A 21,418-nucleotide genomic window follows, 5' to 3' on the forward strand; every position below is an offset into this window, starting at 1 on the left:
AGATAAGAGAAAGAGAGGATTTCAGAACTTCATAGTGACTGGTAGGAAGCTGAAGTGGACATGGGCTGGACATTTAGCTTAGAAAATGAAAGATGGATAAAGCAGATGCTGTCTGGATTCCACGTGATAAGAAAACACTCCATGACTCAATGGTGGTAAAGTGCCAGAATATGGATCCAAAGTTGTCGGGTTCTAGATCTACATACATACACTGCAGGCCACCATACGGTGCGTGGCGGAGGGTATCATGTACTACTACTAGTTATTTCATTTCATGTTCCACTCGCAAATAGAGCGATGGAAAAAAGACTGTCTATATGCCTCCGTACATTCCCTAATCTCTCTGATCTTGTCTTCATGGTCCTTACGCGAAATGTTCGTTGGCGGCAGTGGAATCGTCCTGCAATCGACCTCAAATGCCGGCCCTCTAAATTTTCTCAGTAGCAGTCCTCGAAAAGAACGTCGCCTTCCCTCCACTGATTTCCATTTGAATCGCTGTGAATCCCTGGTCAGTCCTAGGCTTCTATCTGTCATTATCACTTGTTTCACGTCTGGTGGCTATTTTTGATGTGAAAAAGGCACCGTGGTTCGGAGTCCACGTTAATCTGTAAGTCCCCTCTAACCGTAAATTAGTTCCAAAGGTCAGAGGAGGGCAACAGCCCTGTGACCATGCCTAGTAAATTACTGTAATGTTCAAACAAATCTTAAGAATGATGTCAGATTTACTTATTAAGGAAACGACTTGAGAACGACCTAATACATGGTGGAGTGAGAGCATAAAGAAACAAAGCAGGGCAGACTTGAATGCAAGAAGCTGCAGAACGTAATTTATTGGAGAAATCTGGGGAGGCCTATATTCAACACTGGAAACTAAGTTGCTGTTGTCGCCTCTGATGATGATGATGATGATGATGATGATGATGATGATGATGACGATCGTGATGATGATACGACATTAAAAAAGTATTACGAATTGCAAAGAGACTTGCAGATAAGCACTTGGAGCAGATACTAGCAGCTGACTCTCAACATAAATAAATGTAACATTATGCGTGTAAAAAAATGGCTCTGAGCACTATGGGACTCAACTGCTGAGGTCATTAGTCCCCTAGAACTTAGAACTAGTTAAACCTAACTAACCTAAGGACATCACAAACATCCATGCCCGAGGCAGGATTCGAACCTGCGACCGTAGCGGTCTTGCGGTTCCAGACTGCAGCGCCTTTAACCGCACGGCCACTTCGGCCGGCAATTATGCGTGTAAACAGAAGCTTTTGCCTACTCTCGCGGGGGCGATTTAAGGTGGATTGATCGCATACATCCAGATGTGGGTCTGGCAAACGCTAGACACTGAGTGTTATCGGACGAATCTTAAAACTTTGTAACTAACCCACATAGGAGATGACTTACAAAAGCCTCGTCGTATCAACTCAAAAGAAATGTTTGTAATTAGGAAAATGGTTCAGATGGCTCTGAGCACTATGGGACTTAACATCTGAGGTCATCAGTCCCCTAGAACTTAGAAGTACTTATACCTAATTAACCTAAGGACATCACACACATCCATGCCCGAGACAGGATTCGAACCTGCAACCGCAGCGGTCGCGCGGTTCCAGACTGAAGCGCCTAGAACCGCTTGGCCACACCGGCCGGCTGTAATTAGGATTGTTTGCCTGTCGTATGTAATCTGCACTGAGTCGCGAATACTCCAGGAGGGTTGAAGTGCCGTTTTGTTATTGCCAGAAGCTTGTCGATACTCGTACGTTTCCTTTCCCGCCATGCAATTCGTGACCGACTCGGATTGCGTGATTTACGTCGCAATCATATTCAGTCAGCCAGGAGACCGCAACAGTTTTGGAAAAAAAATTGCTAATGAAACATCGCTTACGAATTTCAGTTTTTCCATCACAGCTGCAGTATTTACCACACGTTGCTACACTCCACACGCAGGAGACAATACAAAAACCGCTGTACACGACATTTGACTTTCAGAACTGTGAAATCAGTACTGAAATGGAAAAATAACTTTAAACGCGATATATGATACTTCAAAATAAGTACTGTATTTGGTGCATGCCTATCTGCAGGTCACGCTCCATTATTTGTCACGTCATTCATTTGTCAACAAACACCAGCGAGTTCGTTGTCAGCTGTAAAAGCCTGTTTCGGACTCTCTGTGCGTAATGACGTCCGGTAACGACTGTAAGGAGTAATGAATACCGGGTATGTGTCTCTACAAAGTCGAATTCATAGGGAACAAAATTTAATCGTCAATTTTGCGAAGAGAGAAAGAAAGAGAGAATATTTAAGAAGAGCGTCATTGCTGGTTTGTCTACTCACTCCGAAAGCCTTGCAGATACGCTTAACAATGTTCAATCAACCATTGGGCTATAGGAAAAACTCTGTGTATCCTGGAGAGCCTTAATAAAAAAAAATCCGTGCTGATAAGAATTAGGAAAGATATTACTACTTCTGTCTTAGATCTCACGAGGGCAAACAGAGTGTATACCAAAAGATACCGCCAATCTATCTTGCAACTCGAGTGTCCGAAAACGGGGAACGGATCGTGATACACTACGTACTCTCCGTAACACACGGCACTGTATGTTGGATTGCTTGGTACAGCTGTAGGTAATGCGTAACTGCCGGCTGCTACTGTAGTACAGATGGAGAGAAACGGGGTGGGTGGTCTTCAGTAGCCGTTTGGTCATCGCCTGTGGTCTAGAGAAATAACAACGTAAACCTGAGTATTTCAGCTAAACGCGTAAATCGTTACGCGATTTCATTGGATACCGAGTACGTGAGCAACGTGCAGTGAGCGCGTGAAATATCATGGCGAGCTATATTTTTCCTGTCAGCTGAAAGACGAGAAAAAGTTGCTGCAATTCCGTTTCCTTTTGCTCACGTCGCTAGCTGTTACCGGCTGAGGTGTTAATCGCCGCTTGTAGCCACTGTGTACAGCAAATGGTTCACGCAAAGTGAAAGGCACGTGTCCTCCGCGCGTTCTCTGCCCCGGCGTCCTGACAACTCACTTTCTGAGCCTCAGGCCTGTCGACAAAGCCACACGATAGCTGCCCGCGGAGTCGCATTCCTCCAGCTTTCTTTTACGCAATACCTCCCGTAGCTGCTCTTCGATCGCTTAAAAGGAATAGCGGCAGACATACCGACGTAGGTTTCATAAAATTGTTGTTGACGTCTTTCATCTAGCAACAGAGACTTCCTTATTTCTAATGAAACCGGGTGGCTCGCGGGAGAGGTGAAACCTGCAACGAAGTTACAGAGAAATTTACCATCGCTGCTTCTGGGAAATTTTTGATTCGGCATTTGTGGTGTCTCACCCGGTAACTAGAGGCTACGATTTGAACAAGACGATATGAAAAAAAAAAAAAAAAAAAAAAAGTCAAATTCGCATGAAATGTATTGTAAGCTTGGATATGCAAGTTGTTAGGATTTTAGCGCAGCCTCTGAAAGTAAGCAGCGGTAACGCACATACTTTCTGTATATGGAGAGGAATCACGCAGCGGGTTTCTCATTTAGACATTACATTTTGATCTTTGTCGTTAGTAAGAAAATCTTGTTGTAGCTCGTTAAGGAGAAGCGGCTGCCAGCACGTGTCGAAATTGGTAGTCGGCAGGATCGTGGCCTAGTGGAGGCTGCGGTTCATCGTTCCTTGATACTGATACTCGCCACTTTGATGTATACTGCGTACCACCTCATGTTGTTGCAATTTTAACTGTTTAGTCTATACATCGAAGGAGTAATGATGCAGATGAAAGAAAGGTTCAGGAGTGGGATAAAAATTCATATCATTGAGAAGATTGACACCATTAACAGGATTCGCTTGATGACATTGCTACCGCCGCTTTGCCACAGTTCGCGCCGCACCCCCCCCCCTCCCCCCCCCTCCCCCCGTCGGAGGTTCGAGTCTTCCATCGGGTGTGTGTGTTGTCCTTTGTCCTTAGCGTAAGTTAGTTAAGTAGGATTAAGTAATGTGTAAGCCTAGGGACCAGTGACCTAGGCAGTTTGGTCCCATAGCAACTTGCCACGAGCACCACCACGACATTGCTATCCTCAGCAAAAGTAAAGGAGATTTACAGGTTCTGTTCAGTGGAATCACCAGTCTAATGAGTACAGAATATGAATTGAGAGTAAACGGGAAATTCTGTTACGTTGTAAGCAAAACAACCTATTATGGGCGAAGGAAGGAGGACGTAAAAAGAAGATTTGCACAGGCAAAAAGGGCATCCCTGCCCAAAAGAACTCTTCTAGTATCAAACATAGGCCTTTTTTGAGGAAGAAATTTCTGAGAATGTACGTTTGGAGCACAGCATTGTATGGTAGTGAGACTTGGACTGTGAGAAAACTTGAACAGAGCAGAATCGAAACGTTTGAGATGATGTGCTACACAAGAATGTTGGAAATTAAGTGGACGGATGACATACGGAATGTGGAGGTCCTCTGCAGAATCGGTGAAGAAAGGAACACACGGAAAACATTGACAAAAGGGACAGGACGATACGACATGTGTTAAGATATTAGGGAACAATCTCCATGATACTGGAGAGAGCGGCAGAGAGAAAAATCCGTAGAGGAGACAGAAACTGGAACACATCCAACAAATAATTGAGAACGTAGGGTGTAAGTGCTACTCTGAAATGATAAGGTTGGCACAGGAGGAAGGGGGTGGGGGGGTTGCATCAAACCAGTCAGAAGACAGATTACTCAAAAAAGTGTTGGTTTACGAAAAAATTGGAAGCTTCCACAAAGAGATCAGAAGTGCCGCAGCAACCTTGGCTTTTAGACAATCAGTAAGTACGAACCGACTGTTCGTGACGGATGGATGTTGGAAAGCACATCTTCAACTTCAATAAAACTTTTCCGGGCATGTAATTTTACTAAAAATCTCAAGAATAGAAACTGGTAAATATTTTCAAATTCATAGATATCTGAGCCGGCCGGTGTGGCCGTGCGGTTAAAGGCGCTTCAGTCTGGAACCGCGTAACCGCTACGGTCGCAGGTTCGAATCCTGCCTCGGGCATGGATGTGTGTGATGTCCTTAGGTTAGTTAGGTTTAATTAGTTCTAAGTTCTAGGCGACTGATGACCTCAGAAGTTAAGTCGCATAGTGCTCAGAGCCATTTGAACCATCACAGATATCTGACCATGTGGGTCAGGCAAATCCGTCGGGATAGCTGCGCGCGTTAGCATGTCACTTCTGGGTTTCAGGAAGAAGTGCATGCCCCGAATCTAATCCGACCACGGATTAAGGACGAGGGCCGGCGTGCTGGTTTGCCGGAACGTGGTTTTTACGCGGTTCCCCACATCCCACTAGGTGGTTACCAGGCTGGGACCCGCCTCCCGTCTCAGATACACGATTCGCAAACATTTCGGACACGTTCTCTCGCTTTCACGTTACATAACATTACGACCTCGTCCTAGTATCACTGTTCTTTGAGCTGTACGATTATATCATTCTTTGGTTTCTGTATTACACATGTTAGAATAAAAGTTCAGCCATGCTCTCTGTACATTAGCAAAAACTGAAACGTGTAGAGTTTAGATGTCGTAACAACATTGCGCCTCATAGTACCATAAATGTCGACTGTCTTCCGGCAGTCTCGTTCCTGCAGCGCAGCTTAGAATCATAAAAAATTCACCCTTCAGACAATGTGATTCCGTTTGAAACCACTTTAGGGTTTTCTCATTTCGTGGCATAGGCACAGCAGCTACATCTGTAACCACCCTTTACCAGTAGATACTGCAAAATGAACAACTTCATATGTTTCGAGTCTTAGCAGTTAGGCGAGCAAACGTAGGAGCCATTTTAGCAAGCGCTGCGCACATGTCTTTGTGATGGTTCAAAAATGGTTCAAATGGTTCTGAGCACTATGGGACTTAACATCTGTGGTCATCAGTCCCCTAGAACTTAGAACTACTTAAACCTAACTAACCTAAGGACATCACCCACATCCATGCCCGAGGCAGGATTCGAACCTGCGACCGTAGCAGTCGCGCGGTTCCGGACTGCGCGCCTAGAACCGCTAGACCACCGCGACCGGTCTTTGTGATGGTTCAAATGGCTCTAAGAACTATGGGACGTAACATGTGAGGTCATCAGTCCCCTAGAACTTAGAACTACTTAAACCTAACTAACCTAAGGACAACACACACATCGATGCCCGAGGCAGGATTCGAGCCTGCGACCTAGCGGTCACGTGGTTCCAGACTGAAGCGCCTAGAACCGCTCGGCCACAGTGGCCGGCCAGAATCAGATGAGTGTGCGCTTTCTGTCAAATAACCTTGTGACTAACAGCAGAAAGGAAATACATTTTACCTTGTTACCAAAAGTAACATTTCACGCTCCATTTCAAACTACACCGTATGTATTCAATTAATGTTTTTAACACTAGTTTTTCACAGTTATGTCTTAGTGAATCTCTAATAATCTAATAAAAAGAAAAAGTAAAAAAATTTAACTGTTAATATCTCGAGTCTGAACGGGTTAGTGGCGTTGCGGTACTTCTAGCTCAGCTGATGTAGTAGTAGAGGTTTGGCTAACGAGCGTCACAGAAAACTCACCTCTTAACTCGACAAGACATGGATGGGAATTTAAAGCTTGCCTTGCTTTGACTGTTCCGCTGAAGCCATTTATCCTAAACTCATTTCATTAGCAACTGCACTCCTCAGCGTAACAGGTTTTTAGCTTGGGGCAAACTAGTTTCCGCGCGCACGTCGCTAAGTGACTTTCGTTGTGTTGTTGTAGCTCCACAGTCGTGCATTTCGGAGCTACGACAGTTTAGAAAATTTTGCTCGATTCAGTGTCTCGTAAGCAGCTTTGCACTTATCGCATTGTTTTTCTACTTTCTTTGTAAGTAAAAACTGCTATGGTCACGTAACTACCCATTTTCCACACATCAGAGTGTAATACGCGTTTTTCACGAGAAAATTAATATACCAAGAAGAATACTTAAGATCTAACATGTGTCAGGTACACGGCAGTAAACATTTGATAAGAATTATAATTAATGAACCATAGACCTTGCCGTTGGTGGGGAGGCTTGCGTGCCTCAGCGATGCAGATAGCCGTACCGTAGGTACAACCACAACGGAGGGGTATTTGTTGAGAGGCCAGACATACGTATGGTCATTGAAGAGGGGCAGCAGCCTTTTCAGTAGTTGCAGGGCCAACAGTCTGGATGATTAACTGATCTGGCGTTGTAACATTAACCAAAACGGCCTTGCTGTGCTGGTACTGCGAGCGGCTGAAATCAAGGTGAAACTACGGCCGTAATTTATCCCGAGGGCATGCAGCTTTATTGTATGGATAAATGATGATGGCGTCCTCTTGGGTAAAATATTCCGGAGGTAAAATAGTCCCCCATTCGGATCTTCGGGCGGGGACTACTCAAGAGGACGTCGTTATCAGGAGTGAGAAAACTGGCGTTCTACGGATCGGAGCGTGGAATGTCAGATCCCTTAATCGCGCAGGTAGGTTACAAAATTTAAAAAGGGAAATGGATAGGTTAAAGTTATAGTGGGAATTAGTGAAGTTCGGTGGCAGGAGGAGCAAGCCTTCTGGTCAGGTGAATACAGGGTTATAAATACAAAATCAAATAGGGGTAATGCAGGAGTAGGTTTAATAATGAATAGGAAAATAGGAATGCGGGTAAGCTACTACAAACAGCATAGTGAACGCATTATTGTGGCCAGGATAGATACGAAGCCCACGCCTACCACAGTAGTACAAGTTTATAAGCCAACTAGCTCTGCAGATGACGAAGAAGTTGAAGAAATGTATGATGAGATAAAAGAAATTATTCAGATAGTGAAGGGAGATGAAAATTTAATAGTCATGGGTGACTGGAATTCGACGGTAGGAAAAGGGAGAGAAGGAAACATAGTAGGTGAATATGGATTGGGGCTAAGAAATGAAAGAGGAAGCCGCCTGGTAGAATTTTGCGCAGAGCATAATCATAGCTAACACTTGGTTCAAGAATCATGAAAGAAGGTTGTATACATGGGAGAACCGTGGAGATACTAAAAGGTATCAGATAGATTATATAATGGTAAGACAGAGAGTTAGGAACCAGGTTTTAAATTGTAAGACATTTCCAGGGACAGATGTGGACTCTGACCATAATCTATTGGTTATGAACTGTAGATTAAAACTGAAGAAACTGCAAAAAGGTGGGAATTTAAGTAGATGGGACCTGGATAAACTGACTAAACCAGAGGTTGTACAGAGTTTCAGGGAGAGCATAAGGGAACAACTGCCAGGAATGGGGGAAAGAAATACAGTAGAAGAAGAATGGGTAGCTCTGAGGGATGAAGTAGTGAAGGCAGCGGAGGATCAAGTAGGTAAAAAGACGAGGGCTAGTAGAAATCCTTGGGTGACAGAAGAAATATTGAATTTAATTGACGAAAGGAGAAAATATAAAAATGCAGTAAATGAAACAGGCAAAAAGGAATACAAACGTCTCAAAAATGAGATCGACAGGAAGTGCAAAATGGCTAAGCAGGCATGGCTAGAGGACAAATGTAAGGATGTAGAGGCTTATCTCACTAGGGGTAAGACAGATAATGCCTACAGGAAAATTAAAGAGTCCTTTGGAGAGAAGAGAACCACTTGTATGAATATCCAGTGCTCAGATGGAGACCCTGTTCTAAGCAAAGAAGGGAAAGCAGAAAGATGGAAAGTGTATATAGAGGGTCTATACAAGGGCGATGTACTTGAGGGCAATGTTATAGAAATGGATGAGGATGTAGATGAAGATGAAATGGGAGATATGATACTGCGTGAAGAGTTTGATAGAGCACTGAAAGACCTGAGTCGAAACAAGGCCCCGGGAGTAGACAACATTCCATTAGAACTACTGACAGCCTTGGGAGAGCCAGTCCTGACAAAACTCTACCATCTGGCGAGCAAAATGTACGAGACAGGCGAAATACCCTCAGACTTAAAGAAGAATATAATAATTTCAATCCCAAAGAAAGGAGGCGTTGACAGATGTGAAAATTATCGAACTATCAGTTTAATAAGTCACGGCTGCAAAATACTAACGCGAATTTTTTATAGACGATTGGAAAAACTGGTCGTAGCCGACCTCGGGGAAGATCAATTTGATTTCCGTAGAAATATGGGAACACGTGAGGCAATACTGACTCTACGACTTATCTTAGAAGAAAGATTAAGGAAAGGCAAGCCTACGTTCCTAGCATTTGTAGACTTAGAGAAAGCTGTTCACAATGTTGACTGGAATACTCTCATTTAGATTCTGTAGGTGGCAGGGGTAAAATACAGTGAGCGAAAGGCTATTTACAATTTGTACAGAAACCAGATTGCAGTTATAAGAGTCGTGGGACATGATAGGGAAGCAGTGGTTGGGAAGGGAGTGAGACAGGGTTGTAGCGTCTCCCCGATGTTATTCAATCTGTATATTGAGCAAGCAGTACTGGAAACAAAAGAAAAATTCGGAGTAGGTATTAAAATTCATGGAGAAGAAATAAAAACTTTGAGGTTCGCCGATGACATTGTAATTCTGCCAGAGACAGCAAAGGGCCTGGAAGAGCAGTTGAACGGAATGGACAGTGTTGAAAGGAGGATATAAGATGAACATCGACAAAAGCAAAACGAGGTAATGGAATGTAGTCGAATTAAATCGGGTGATGCTTCGGGAATTAGATTAGGAAATGAGACGCTTAAAGTAGTAAAGGAGTTTTTCTATTTGGGGAGCAAAATAACTGATGATGGTCGAAGTAGAGAGGATATAAAATGAAGACTGGCAATGGTAAGGAAAGCGTTTCTGAAGAAGAGAAATTTGTTAACAGCGAGTATAGATTTGTCAGGAAGTCGTTTCTGAAAGTACTCGTATTTGTATGGAGTGTGGCCATGAATGGAAGTGAAACATGCACGATAAATAGTTTAGAGAAGAAGAGAATAGAAGCTTTCGAAATGTGGTGCTACAGAAGAATGCTGAAGATTAGATGGGTAGATCACATAACTAATGAGGAGGTATTGAATAGAATTGGGGCGAAGAGGAGTTTGAGGCATATCCTGACAAGAAGGAGGGACCGGTTGGTAGGACATGTTCTGAGGTATCAAGGGGTCACCAATTTAGTATTGCAGTGCAGCGTGGAGGGTAAAAATCGTAGAGGGAGAACAAGAGATGAATACACTAAGCAGATTCAGAATGATGTAGGTTGCAGTAGTTACTCAGAGATGAAGAATCTTGCACAGGATAAAGTAGCATGGAGAGCTGCATCAAGCCAGTCTCAGGACTGAAGACCACAACAGCAACTGTATTTGCGATTTCCTCCCATCGTCTTCTCTTGAGATCACGGTCACTGTACTCCTCACAGGATGCGTCCCAGATTGCTCTTCGTCTTTCAGTTTCTTGAATAAATTTCTCGGTGTCGAAAGCCATCGCGACTTTTGGCTCGACGTGCAGACAAGGTGTGGCTGCTCGGACAAGTGCGCGGAGACTGAGGTAGCCACACCTCTTTGTGGGACCCGCAGCTCACCACTGGCTGCCGTGCGGTCGCCCGTGTTCTGTGGGCTGCCGCGGCCACAAAATCATGGCTGCTCAGTGCGCGGCCTGCAATCAACTGTCATTGTTCTATTGGCTGCCGCAGCCTGGCTGCCTAGTGCGTTACCGGCCTAACTTCGTTTCTCCCCTCTTGGCTGCCTTCATTCAGACAGCATTCACTGTCGTTCGTCAGGAGACAAGTGCATCATACAGCCTTTGTGGCTGGTGTTGTAACGAAGTTCCAGCAAACCTTTTTCTAGCTCTTAATTGTGCGGTGGTCTGTTAAAAACTTTGCGTACCCTTCAAACTATACGAAAAGTATAACAATCCCCATTCAGCATTCAACGATGTTGCTTCTCCACATAATCTTTTTTGGAAAAGGTCACAAATACAGAATGTGAACCTAATTTAACACAAGTTGTACTGTCGGCGAAGTGCTTGGCGTCTGGCAAGTGGACTGCCTCGCTTTAGCGAAATCCGGCCACAGCCTTTGTCCTCTTCTTCGTCGCCCCCCAGCTCCATATGCCACAGCGCTCGAAGGCAGGAGCGCGGCCCGAGCCCTGTTTGGCCAGGCCTGCAATAAATCGTTTCACGAAAATAACAGGGATAGTTCATTTGAAAAATAACTCTGCCGATTTCCTTCAACATTCTTTCCCCAGTAATTGCGTGTGAGTGAACTCGCCCTCGACAGAACGTCAAACTGTAATCATCTTTGGAGCGAAATTCCACCTCACGTAAGATGCTTTTATAGTTTTGTTTTCACCCAGACAAGTTTCAGCAAAAAATGTTCAAATGTGTGTGAAATCTTATGGGACTTAACTGCTAAGGTCATCAGTCCCTAAGCTTACACACTACTTATCCTAAGGATAAACACACACACACACACGCCCAACGGAGGACTCGAACCTCCGCCGGGACCATCCGCACAGTCCATGACTGCAGCGCCTAGACCGCTCGGCTGATCGCGCGCGGCTACTTCCAGCACTTTTCTCTGCTATCTTCCGTGGGTTTATTTCTTGTTACGTGTTATCTTTAAAGAAACTACTCGTTAACATTTTATATTTATAAAATTGGGGGTTATTGCCAAATATTTTACATACGTTAGCATACAGCACCCCCATGAACCATGGACCTAGCCGTTGGCGAGGAGGCTTGCGTGCCTAAGCGATACAGATAGCCGTACCGTAGGTGCAACCACAACGGAGAGGTATCTGTTGAGAGGCCTGACAAACGTCTGGTTCCTGAAGAGGGGCAGCAGCCTTTTCAGTAGTTGCAGGGGCAACAGTCCGGATGATTGACTGATCTGGCCTTGTAACACTAACCTAAACGGCCTTGCTGTGCTGGTACTGCGAACGGCTGAAAGCAAGGGGAAACTACAGCCGTAACTTTTCCCGAGGGCATGCATCTTTACTATATGGTTAAATGATGATGGTGTCCTTTGGGGTAAAATATTCCGGAGGTATAATAGTCCCCCATTCGGATCTCTGAAAGCAAGACTCGCTACGGTCGCAGGTTCGAATACTGCCTCGGGCATGGATGTATGTGAGGTCCTTAGGTTAGTTAGGTTTAAGTAGTTCTAAGTTCTAGGGGACTGATGACCTCAGAAGTTGAGTCCCATAGTACTCAGAGCCATCTGAACCATTTTATTCAAATAGGGTTAATGCAGGAGTAGGTTTAATAATGAATAGGAAAATAGGAATGCGGGTAAACTACTACAAACAGCATAGTGAGCGCACTATTGTGGCCAAGATAGATACGAAGCCCACGCCTACTACAGTAGTACAAGTTTATAAGCCAACTAGTTCTGCAGAAGACGAAGAAATTGAAGAAATGTATGATGAAATAAAAGAAATTATTCAGATTTTGAAGGGAGACGAAAATGTAATAGTCATGGGTGACTGGAATTCGTCAGTAGGAAAAGGGAGAGAAGGAAACGTAGTAGGTGAATATGGATTGGGGGTAAGAAATGAAAGAGGAAGCCGCCTGGTAGAATTTTGCACAGAACACAAATTAATCATAGCTAACACTTGGTTCAAGAATCGTAAAAGCAGGTTGTATACATGGAAGAAGCCTGGAGATACTGACAGGTATCAGATAGATTATACAATGGTAAGACAGAGATTTAGGAACCAGGTTTTAAATTGTATGACATTTCCAGGGGCAGATGTGGATTCTGACCACAATCTATTGGTTATGAACTGTAGATTAAAATTGAAGAAATTGCAAAAAGGTGGGAATCTGAGGAGATGGGACCTGGATGAACTGACTAAACCAGAGGTTGAACAGAGTTTCAGGGAGAGCATAAGGGAACAATTGACAGGAATGGGGGAAAGAAATACAGTAGAGGAAGAATGGGTAGCTTTGAGGGATGAAGTAGTGAAGGCAGCAGAGGATCAAGTAGGTAAAAAGACGAGGGCTAGTAGAAATCCTTGGGTGACAGAAGAAATACTGAATTTGATTGATGATGAAAGGAGAAAATATAAAAATGCAGTAAATGAAGCAGGCAAAAAGGAATACAAGCGTCTCAAAAATGAGATCGACAGGAAGTGCAAAATGGCTAAGCAGGCATGGCTAGAGGAGAAATGTAAGGATGTAGAGGCTAATCTCACTAGGGGTAAGAGAGATACAGCCTACAGGAAAATTAAAGAGACCTTTGGAGAAAAGAGAGCCACTTGTATGAATATCAAAAGCTCAGATAGAAACCCAGTTCTAAGCAAAGAAGGGTTCAAATTGGTTCAAATGGCTCTGAGCACTATGGGATTTAACTTCTGAGGTCATCAGTCCCCTAGAACTTAGAACTACTTAAACCTAACTAACCTAAGGACACCACACACATCCATGCCCGAGGCAGGATTCGAACCTGCGACCGTAGCAAAGAAGGGAAAGCAGAAAGGTGGAAGGAGTATATAGAGGGTCTGTACAAGAGCGATGTACTTAAGGACAATATTATGGAAATGGAAGAGGATGTAGATGAAGATGAAATGGGAGATATAATACTGCGTGGAGAGTTTAATAGAGCACTGAAAGACCTGAGTCGAAACAAGGCCCCGGGAGTAGACAACATTCCATTAGAACTACTGACAGCCTTGGGAGAGCCAGTCCTGACGAAACTCTACCATCTGGTGAGCAAGATGTATGAAACAGGCGAAATACCCTCAGACTTAAAGAATAATATAATAATGCCAATCCCAAAGAAAGGAGGTGTTGACAGATGTGAAAATTACCGAACTATCAGTTTAATAAGTCACGGCTGCAAAATACTAACGCGAATTCTTTACAGACGAATGGAAAAACTAGTAGAAGCCGACCTCGGGGAAGATCAATTTGGATTCCGTAGAAATGTTGGAACACGTGAGGCAAACTGACCCTACGACGTATCTTAGAAGCTAGATTAAGAAAAGGCAAACCACCGTTCTAGCATTTGTAGACTTGGAGAAAGCTTTTGACAATGTTGACTGGAATACTCTCTTTCAAATTCTGAAGGTGGCAGGGGTAAAATACAGGGAGCGAAAGGCTATTTACAATTTGTACAGAAACCAGATGGCAGTAATAAGAGTCGAGTGACATGATAGGGAAGCAGCGGTTGGGAAAGGAGTGAGACAGGGTTGTAGCCTCTCCCCGATGTTATTCAATTTGTATATTGACAAAGCAGTGAAGGAAACAAAAGAAAAATTGGGAGTAGGTATTAAAATTCATGGAGAAGAAATAAAAACTTTGAGGTTCACCGATGACATTGTAATTCTGTCAGAGACAGCAAAGGACTTGGAAGAGCAGTTGAATGGAATGGATAGTGTCTTGAAAGGAGGGTATAAGATGAACATCAACAAAAGCATAACGAGGATAATGGAATGTAGTCGAATTAAGTCGGGTGATGCTGAGGGAATTAGATTAGGAAATGAGACACTTAACGTAGTAAAGGAGTTCTGCTATTTGAGGAGCAAAATAACTGATGATGGTCGAAGTAGAGAGGATGTAAAATGTAGACTGGCAATGACAGGGAAAGCGTTTCTGAAGAAGAGAAATTTGTTAACATCGAGTATAGGTTTAAGTGTCAGGAAGTCATTTCTGAAAGTATTTGTATGGAGTGTAGCCATGTATGGAAGTGAAACATGGACGATAAATAGTTTGGACAAGAAGAGAATAGAAGCTTTCGAAATGTGGTGCTACAGAAGAATGCTGAAGATTAGATGGGTAGATCACATAACTAATGAGGAAGTATTGAATAGGATTGGGGAGAAGAGTAGTTTGCGGCACAACTTGACTAGAAGAAGGGATCGGTTGGTAGGACATGCGTTGAGGCATCAAGGGATCACCAGTTTTGTATTGGAGGGCAACGTGGAGGGTAAAAACCGTAGAGGGAGACTAAGAGATGAATACACGAAACAGATTGCACAGGATAGAGTAGCATGGAGAGCTGCACCATATCAGTCTCAGGACTGAAGACCACAACAACAACGAGACTGAATTAATTCCGAACATTCGTTGTGGGTACGAAAATTTATATAAACGTAGTATATTCCAAGCTGAGTACTGCAGGAATTCATCCGCTACTACCATTTCTCCATTTCAAATTAAAGTTAGATTTAAAAGCCGCGCGGGGTAGCCGGCGTCTGAGGCATCTTGTCACGATCCGCGCAGCTCGCTCCGTCGGAGGTTCGAGTCCTCCCTCGGGCGTGTGTGTGTGTGTGTGTGTGTGTGTGTGTGTGTGTGTGTGTTTTGTCCTTAATGTAAGTTGGATTAAGCAGTGCGTAAGCTTACGGACCGATGACCTCAGCAGTTTGGTACCACAAATTTCCAAAATTGCTGTTAAAATAGCAAGGCTACTGTTTGCTCTTGAATCGTCTATGGCAGTAATAAAGGGATGAGGGATAGAAACTATAAATTCATGCTTCACTTTTCTTGCTTTAAATCCTACATTGCAGTGCTTTTAGAATTGTGGATAAATGTTTCTTGTAGCTATTATTTATTATTGTTAAATATTCTCTTTTTTTCTTTGTTTCAGGTAAGTGTCAAACTTCCTGCAGACATACATATTGATATGCCGTGAGTATTTCCAAACAAAAGCCTCTTGATTCTGAACAGAGTTCCATATTTCTTGAAGCTAATAACAGTTCAAGCCATTTTTGTGGAACCTGAGTAAAAATTCTAAGATATGTACCTTCCAGATTATTGAGTTGGCAGCTGAGACAGTGTTATTTAAATTGATGTTTCGGCAGCTTCATTTCCGTCGAGTAGAGATCTCGGCTTCTCGTTTTCTTTACTCATACCAAACAGTTAGGCTGCATTCCAGACAAAGAGGAATCGATAACTGCACTTGATATACCATAAGAGAAAAGATAATAAAGGTATCGAAATACAGCGTAAAAGAACATGAACACATTTGTAAATTTGAAAATATTTATATTATTAGTCTGAAGAGAAAGCTAGAGTTAGTAAACTCACGAGTCACAGGTTATACGAACAATCTATTTGAAGTGATACGGAACGAGTCTACTACACACAGGAGTATACATGATCCGTTAGTCAGACACCACCTTGGCTTAAAATTAATGAAAATGAACATATGCCAAAGATGAATGACTCTCGTTACTTAATACGAGTGTAAAGTAAGCACCTTTGTCTTCCGATTACACATAGTATTGATTTTCAACTGGATTTGGTCTATAGACTAGGAATTGTCCAGAAAAATTCATTTAAGGAATATTTAATATTCCATTTATCACCTTTGACATCTTGTATGTCATTAGACAAACGATCAAAAATTATTGTGGCTGCCTTACTGAACACGTTTCGTAGCTTCTGACAGCTTAAGCGTGAATGAATGTGCCACCAAGACGGCAACACTAATCTGCGTGCAGGAGAAATGGTTTCGCAGCTACAGCGGCGGAAAAGCCAGATGATTTAAAATCTTTCTGTAGTCTTAATCACTTATTATGGTTACATTGTTCTCAGCATACTACGAGCTCAGAGAGCAACTGGGTCATTCTTTTGGAACGTTGTAATTTCCGCGACGTTAACGTATGTTCCTACAATGTTCTTAAACGTCTCCAGGCTTGGAAACGGTAGGGAGTTTTGGTAGATTCTGGTTTGAATTCGAGCTGAAGAGTTTGAAACTGTAATTTATAAATGCCGTATATGTTGAAACTTCGTGGCAGATTAAAACTGTGTGTCGGACCGAGACTCGAACTCGGGATCTTTGCCTTTCGCGTCTGAGCTACCCAAGCACGACTCACGCCCCGTCCTCAGAGCTTTACTTCTGCCAGTACCTCGTCTCCTACCTTCCAAACTTTACAGAAGCTTTCCTGCGAACCTTGCAGAACTAGCACTCCTGAAAGAAAGGATACTGCGGAGACATGGCTTAGCCACAGCCTGGGGGAGGTTTCCAGAATGAGATTTTCACTCTGCAGCGGAGTGTGCGCTGATATGAAACTTCCTGGCAGATTAAAACTGTGTGCTGGACCGAGACTTGAACTCGGGACCTTTGCAAGTGCTCTACCAACTGAGCTACCCAAACACGACTCACGCCCCCTCCTCACAGCTTTACTTCTGGCAATACCTCGTCTCCTACCTTCCAGACTTTACAGAAGCTCTCCTGCGAACCTAGTTATGCAAGTACCTCGTCTCCTACCTTCCAAACTTTACAGAAGCTCTCCTGCGAACCTAGTTATGCAAGGTTCGCAGGAGAGCCTCTCTAAAGTTTGGAAGGTAGGAGACGAGGTACTGGCAGAAGTAAAGCTGTGAGGACGGGGCGTGAGTCGTGCTTGGGTAGCTCAGATGGTAGAGCACTTGCTCGCGAAAGGCAAAGATCCCGAGTTCGAGTCTCGGTCTGGCACACAGTTTTAATCTGCCAGGAAGTTTCATATCAGCGCACACTCCGCGGCAGAGTGAAAATCTCATATCGTATATGTTACTTTCATAGTACAACGCTAGAACAACAGCATATTATAAGTAAAAATTACAGTTGGACTACGTAAACCAGTGTAGTTTGCCTGGTTAGGAAAGTTCATGCCCGTTGGTGTAATCAACACAGCAAATTTTTATGATTACGCTAATCTTCACTTCTGCTGATGCCAAGTAAGTTGCCGGCCGCGGTGGTCTAGCGGTTCTGGCGCTGCAGTCCGGAACCGCGGGGCTGCTACGGTCGCAGGTTCGAATCCTGCCTCGGGCATGGGTGTGTGTGATGTCCTTAGGTTAGTTAGGTTTAAGTAGTTCTAAGTTCTAGGGGACTTATGACCTAAGATGTTGAGTCCCATAGTGCTCAGAGCCATTTGAACCATTTTTTTGAGCCAAGTAAGTTACGAAAATTCTCGCGATCGATATCACGTGTTTTGTATGGGCCTCCTTGTAAACGTAAATTTCAATTGTTTTATACATGCATGTAAACTCTTATCGGTGATGTAGCAACACTGAAATGCATAAGGACGATAGATAATAATTGATTATGAACTCGAACTCTACTACTGAAACCGAGCGAGGTGGCGCAGTGCTTAGACACTGGACTCGTATTCGGGAGGACGACGGTTCAATCCTGCGTCCGGCCATCCTGATTTAGGTTTTCTGTGATTTCCCTAAATCGCTCCAGGCAAATGCCGGGATGGTTCCTTTCAAAAGGGCACGGCCGACCTCCTTCCCCGTCCTTCCCTAATCCGATGAGACCGATGACCTCGCTGTCTGGTCTCCTTCCCCAAAACAACCAACCAATCTACTACCAAAATTTCTGAGGTTGTGCAGTGATATTTTCTGAGTGTTTTCGTATAAGGGACCTTATTGCTCGTTACACAGTAATTACATTTCGTATTTCTTGCCTATATATTTGAATATGTTAGTACTGCGCTGAAAGTACCTGCACAACAGTGGAAATGCGTTATATACTGTGTGGCTTGTTGGGAAATAGACTTGTTCCATTCACTCATGGTAGTAGTTCTATTGGGTTCATATTTTATTGGTACAGTAGCAAATGTAAAAGTGCAGCATTTTGCCTTAAAAATTAAATTGTTATGTTTTCTTAATTTAAACAGCTTTCATGAACAGTCTTTCATAAAACATCGATAATTAAGAATTTGTATTTGAAATGGAAACATGAACTTCGCGTCCAATATGTAATTAGAAGCAAGGAAATGTGCGTTATTCATAAAAAATGATGATGAGTTTTATAATTACGAGATGTACGTATTTCACATTGAACGAGAAAGAAAATGATATTCGGGAGATTTGAATCAACGCACTAATAACCTCAATTGGTTCACATTCCATTACGCAACCGACTGCGCTACACGCCGGCCGCTGTGGCCGAGCGCTTCTAGGCCCTTCAGTCCGGAACCGCGCTGCTGCGACGGTCGCAGGTTCGAATCCTGCCTCGGGCATGGTTGTGTGAGATGTCCTTAGGTTAGTTAGGTTTAAGTAGTTCTAAGTCTCGGGGACTGATGATCTCACAGGTTAAGTCCCATAGTGCTTAGCGCCATTTGAACTGCGCTACACGTTCGATGTAGGTTTGTTTATTAACTGCAGTATATACTAGTACAACGGCGGGAAAACTTCAGAGCCGATTATCTCCGTAAATCTATGATAAAGATTAAGAACAGCTTATTACTCGGCACTTTTTAACTGTGCTCCACTACGGAACAGAAAGGAGCCTCAGCCATTTTGATACGGCGCATTCACAGAGCGACAATCCCAGCAACAACGTGACAATCGGAGCACAACGCTGCAGAGGCTGTGTCTACACGATTTTTGAAATAGAAACTACGTAGCTAAAGCGTGATTAAGAAAAACGTTGATGGCTGTTAGTACATTTTAATATCTTAGTTTAGGTGGCTTAGTGGCTAGCACACTGGACTCGCATTCGGGAGGACGACGGTTCAATCCCGCGTCCGACTATCCTGATTTAGGTTTTCCGTGATTTCCCTAAATCACTCCAGGGAAATGCCGGGATGTTTCCTTTGAAAGGGCACGGCCGAGTTCGTTCCCTGTCCTTCCCTAATCCGATGAGACCGATGACCTCTCTGTCTGATCTCCTCCCCCAAACAATCCAATCCATAATCCATTATCTTAGTTTCGTTTAACATAACTTAGTAATAAGATATGTAATACATAAATAGGACCTACTTCCAAGAGAGTAACACCACCAGTGAACATGTGCTATGGCTTCTGACCAATCATGGCGTTTGTTTACGTCAGTTTTATTCTTGTGATGAACGGATTATAGCTATGCGGACGACGAAGAGTGTAGCGGACGACAAGGCTGGGCTGCCGCTGTTACTGCTGTTGGCTGAGAACCAGGAATCGTCTCCAGAGGCACGGTTAATTACGCGACAGGCAATAGTTAGAACTGCAGGTCCCTCCGTGTGTCCACTCCTACCATGCTCTCATTAATCGCGGGTGAAGGAAGTAGGTGTGCCTACACTGTCGCGATCATAGCTACACACCGCGTCTGTGGGAGCGGCCAACAAACACTTTCGCACTCTTTCATGACTCAAGCTGTTCTGCTTTCTTTCTGGTCGCAGCGCGACGGACACTTCATATGGAAAGACGAACAACGGCACAGATACTGCCATTTCGTCGTTGCTATCGATACATTAAATTAGTTTCCTTGGCTATTACCCGGCAATTTACAAAATTTATAATTACGATCAGTTACATATATTCACAAATATATACACTGTTACATCCATTACATATTAAATATAGTTTCTGTAATAAAGCTTACAGATTCAGAATTAGAAGTGCTGTACAAGCTACCAACGGATATTAAATGCCGAAAAATTTTAGATGGTGCGGAAGGTGTTTCATCAGCGTTTTCGGTGTCTCTTATGAACTGCCTGTGTGATGATGAGGTAGTCCCGTGGCCAGCAAGATCACCAGGTCTACTCCCGACAGAGTATTGGCGGCACCAGCTCGCGTGTTAACTCCGCCCTAGTACCATTATCTAGGATATCAAGGATCAGTTAACCCATTTGTGCGTCAGCTTGCCTCAGGAGAGGATAGAACAGCTTTATGATACACTTCCCAACCGAACCAGGTCAGGCGGGGTGAAACGTTACCCTGATAAGTGGGCTCGCACTACGTAGCTCTTTATAAATTTGGCTCGGTATGTTAATGTCCGAAATAACATCACATACGTTCTCAGGCGGTGAAGTTTCATGTCGTTTCTTTCTCCTCCTCCTATGAGTGATTCAGTGTTCTTTCCGGGCAGTGTGTTAATACCTCTACCTCGCGAAACGGCTGGAGTAGCTGCGACATTTGCATTTATTTGGTAACTTACTGATAGTCGTATGTCCCGTGCACCAGTCGCAAATGGGACAGGAATGTAGCAAAATAAGTGATGCCCATAAAACCGTCCGCCACATTGCGTAAGCTAGCCTGCGGAGTGTAAACATATGTGATCATGAATAATATATAACGACTACGTTGTTCTAATTAGGGAGTCGCATTACGAGCTGCTGTCGAAAGCCATCAAAATCTGTCGGACAGACAAATTATCAGCAATATGATCACACTTAGGACACAGCCCATGTCCTGAGAATTTGATGGAGGACACTGTTGTGGGATAGCGATATGCACGTATACAGACGGCGACAGTATTCCGTGCACAAGGCAGTATATTGGTGGTGCTATCGTTGTTCTCAGATGATACATGTGAAAAGGTTGCCGACGTGGTGGTGGCCGCACAACGGGAACTAACAGACTCTGGATGCCGAATGGTAGGTGAAGCTAGTCGCATGAGATATTCCACGTCGGAAATACACTCCTGGAAATGGAAAAAAGAACACATTGACACCGGTGTGTCAGACCCACCATACTTGCTCCGGACACTGCGAGAGGGCTGTACAAGCAATGATCACACGCACGGCACAGCGGACACACCAGGAACCGCGGTGTTGGCCGTCGAATGGC

This window comes from Schistocerca nitens, chromosome 1, assembly GCF_023898315.1.
Source record: "Schistocerca nitens isolate TAMUIC-IGC-003100 chromosome 1, iqSchNite1.1, whole genome shotgun sequence".
Lineage (NCBI taxonomy): Eukaryota > Metazoa > Arthropoda > Insecta > Orthoptera > Acrididae > Schistocerca > Schistocerca nitens.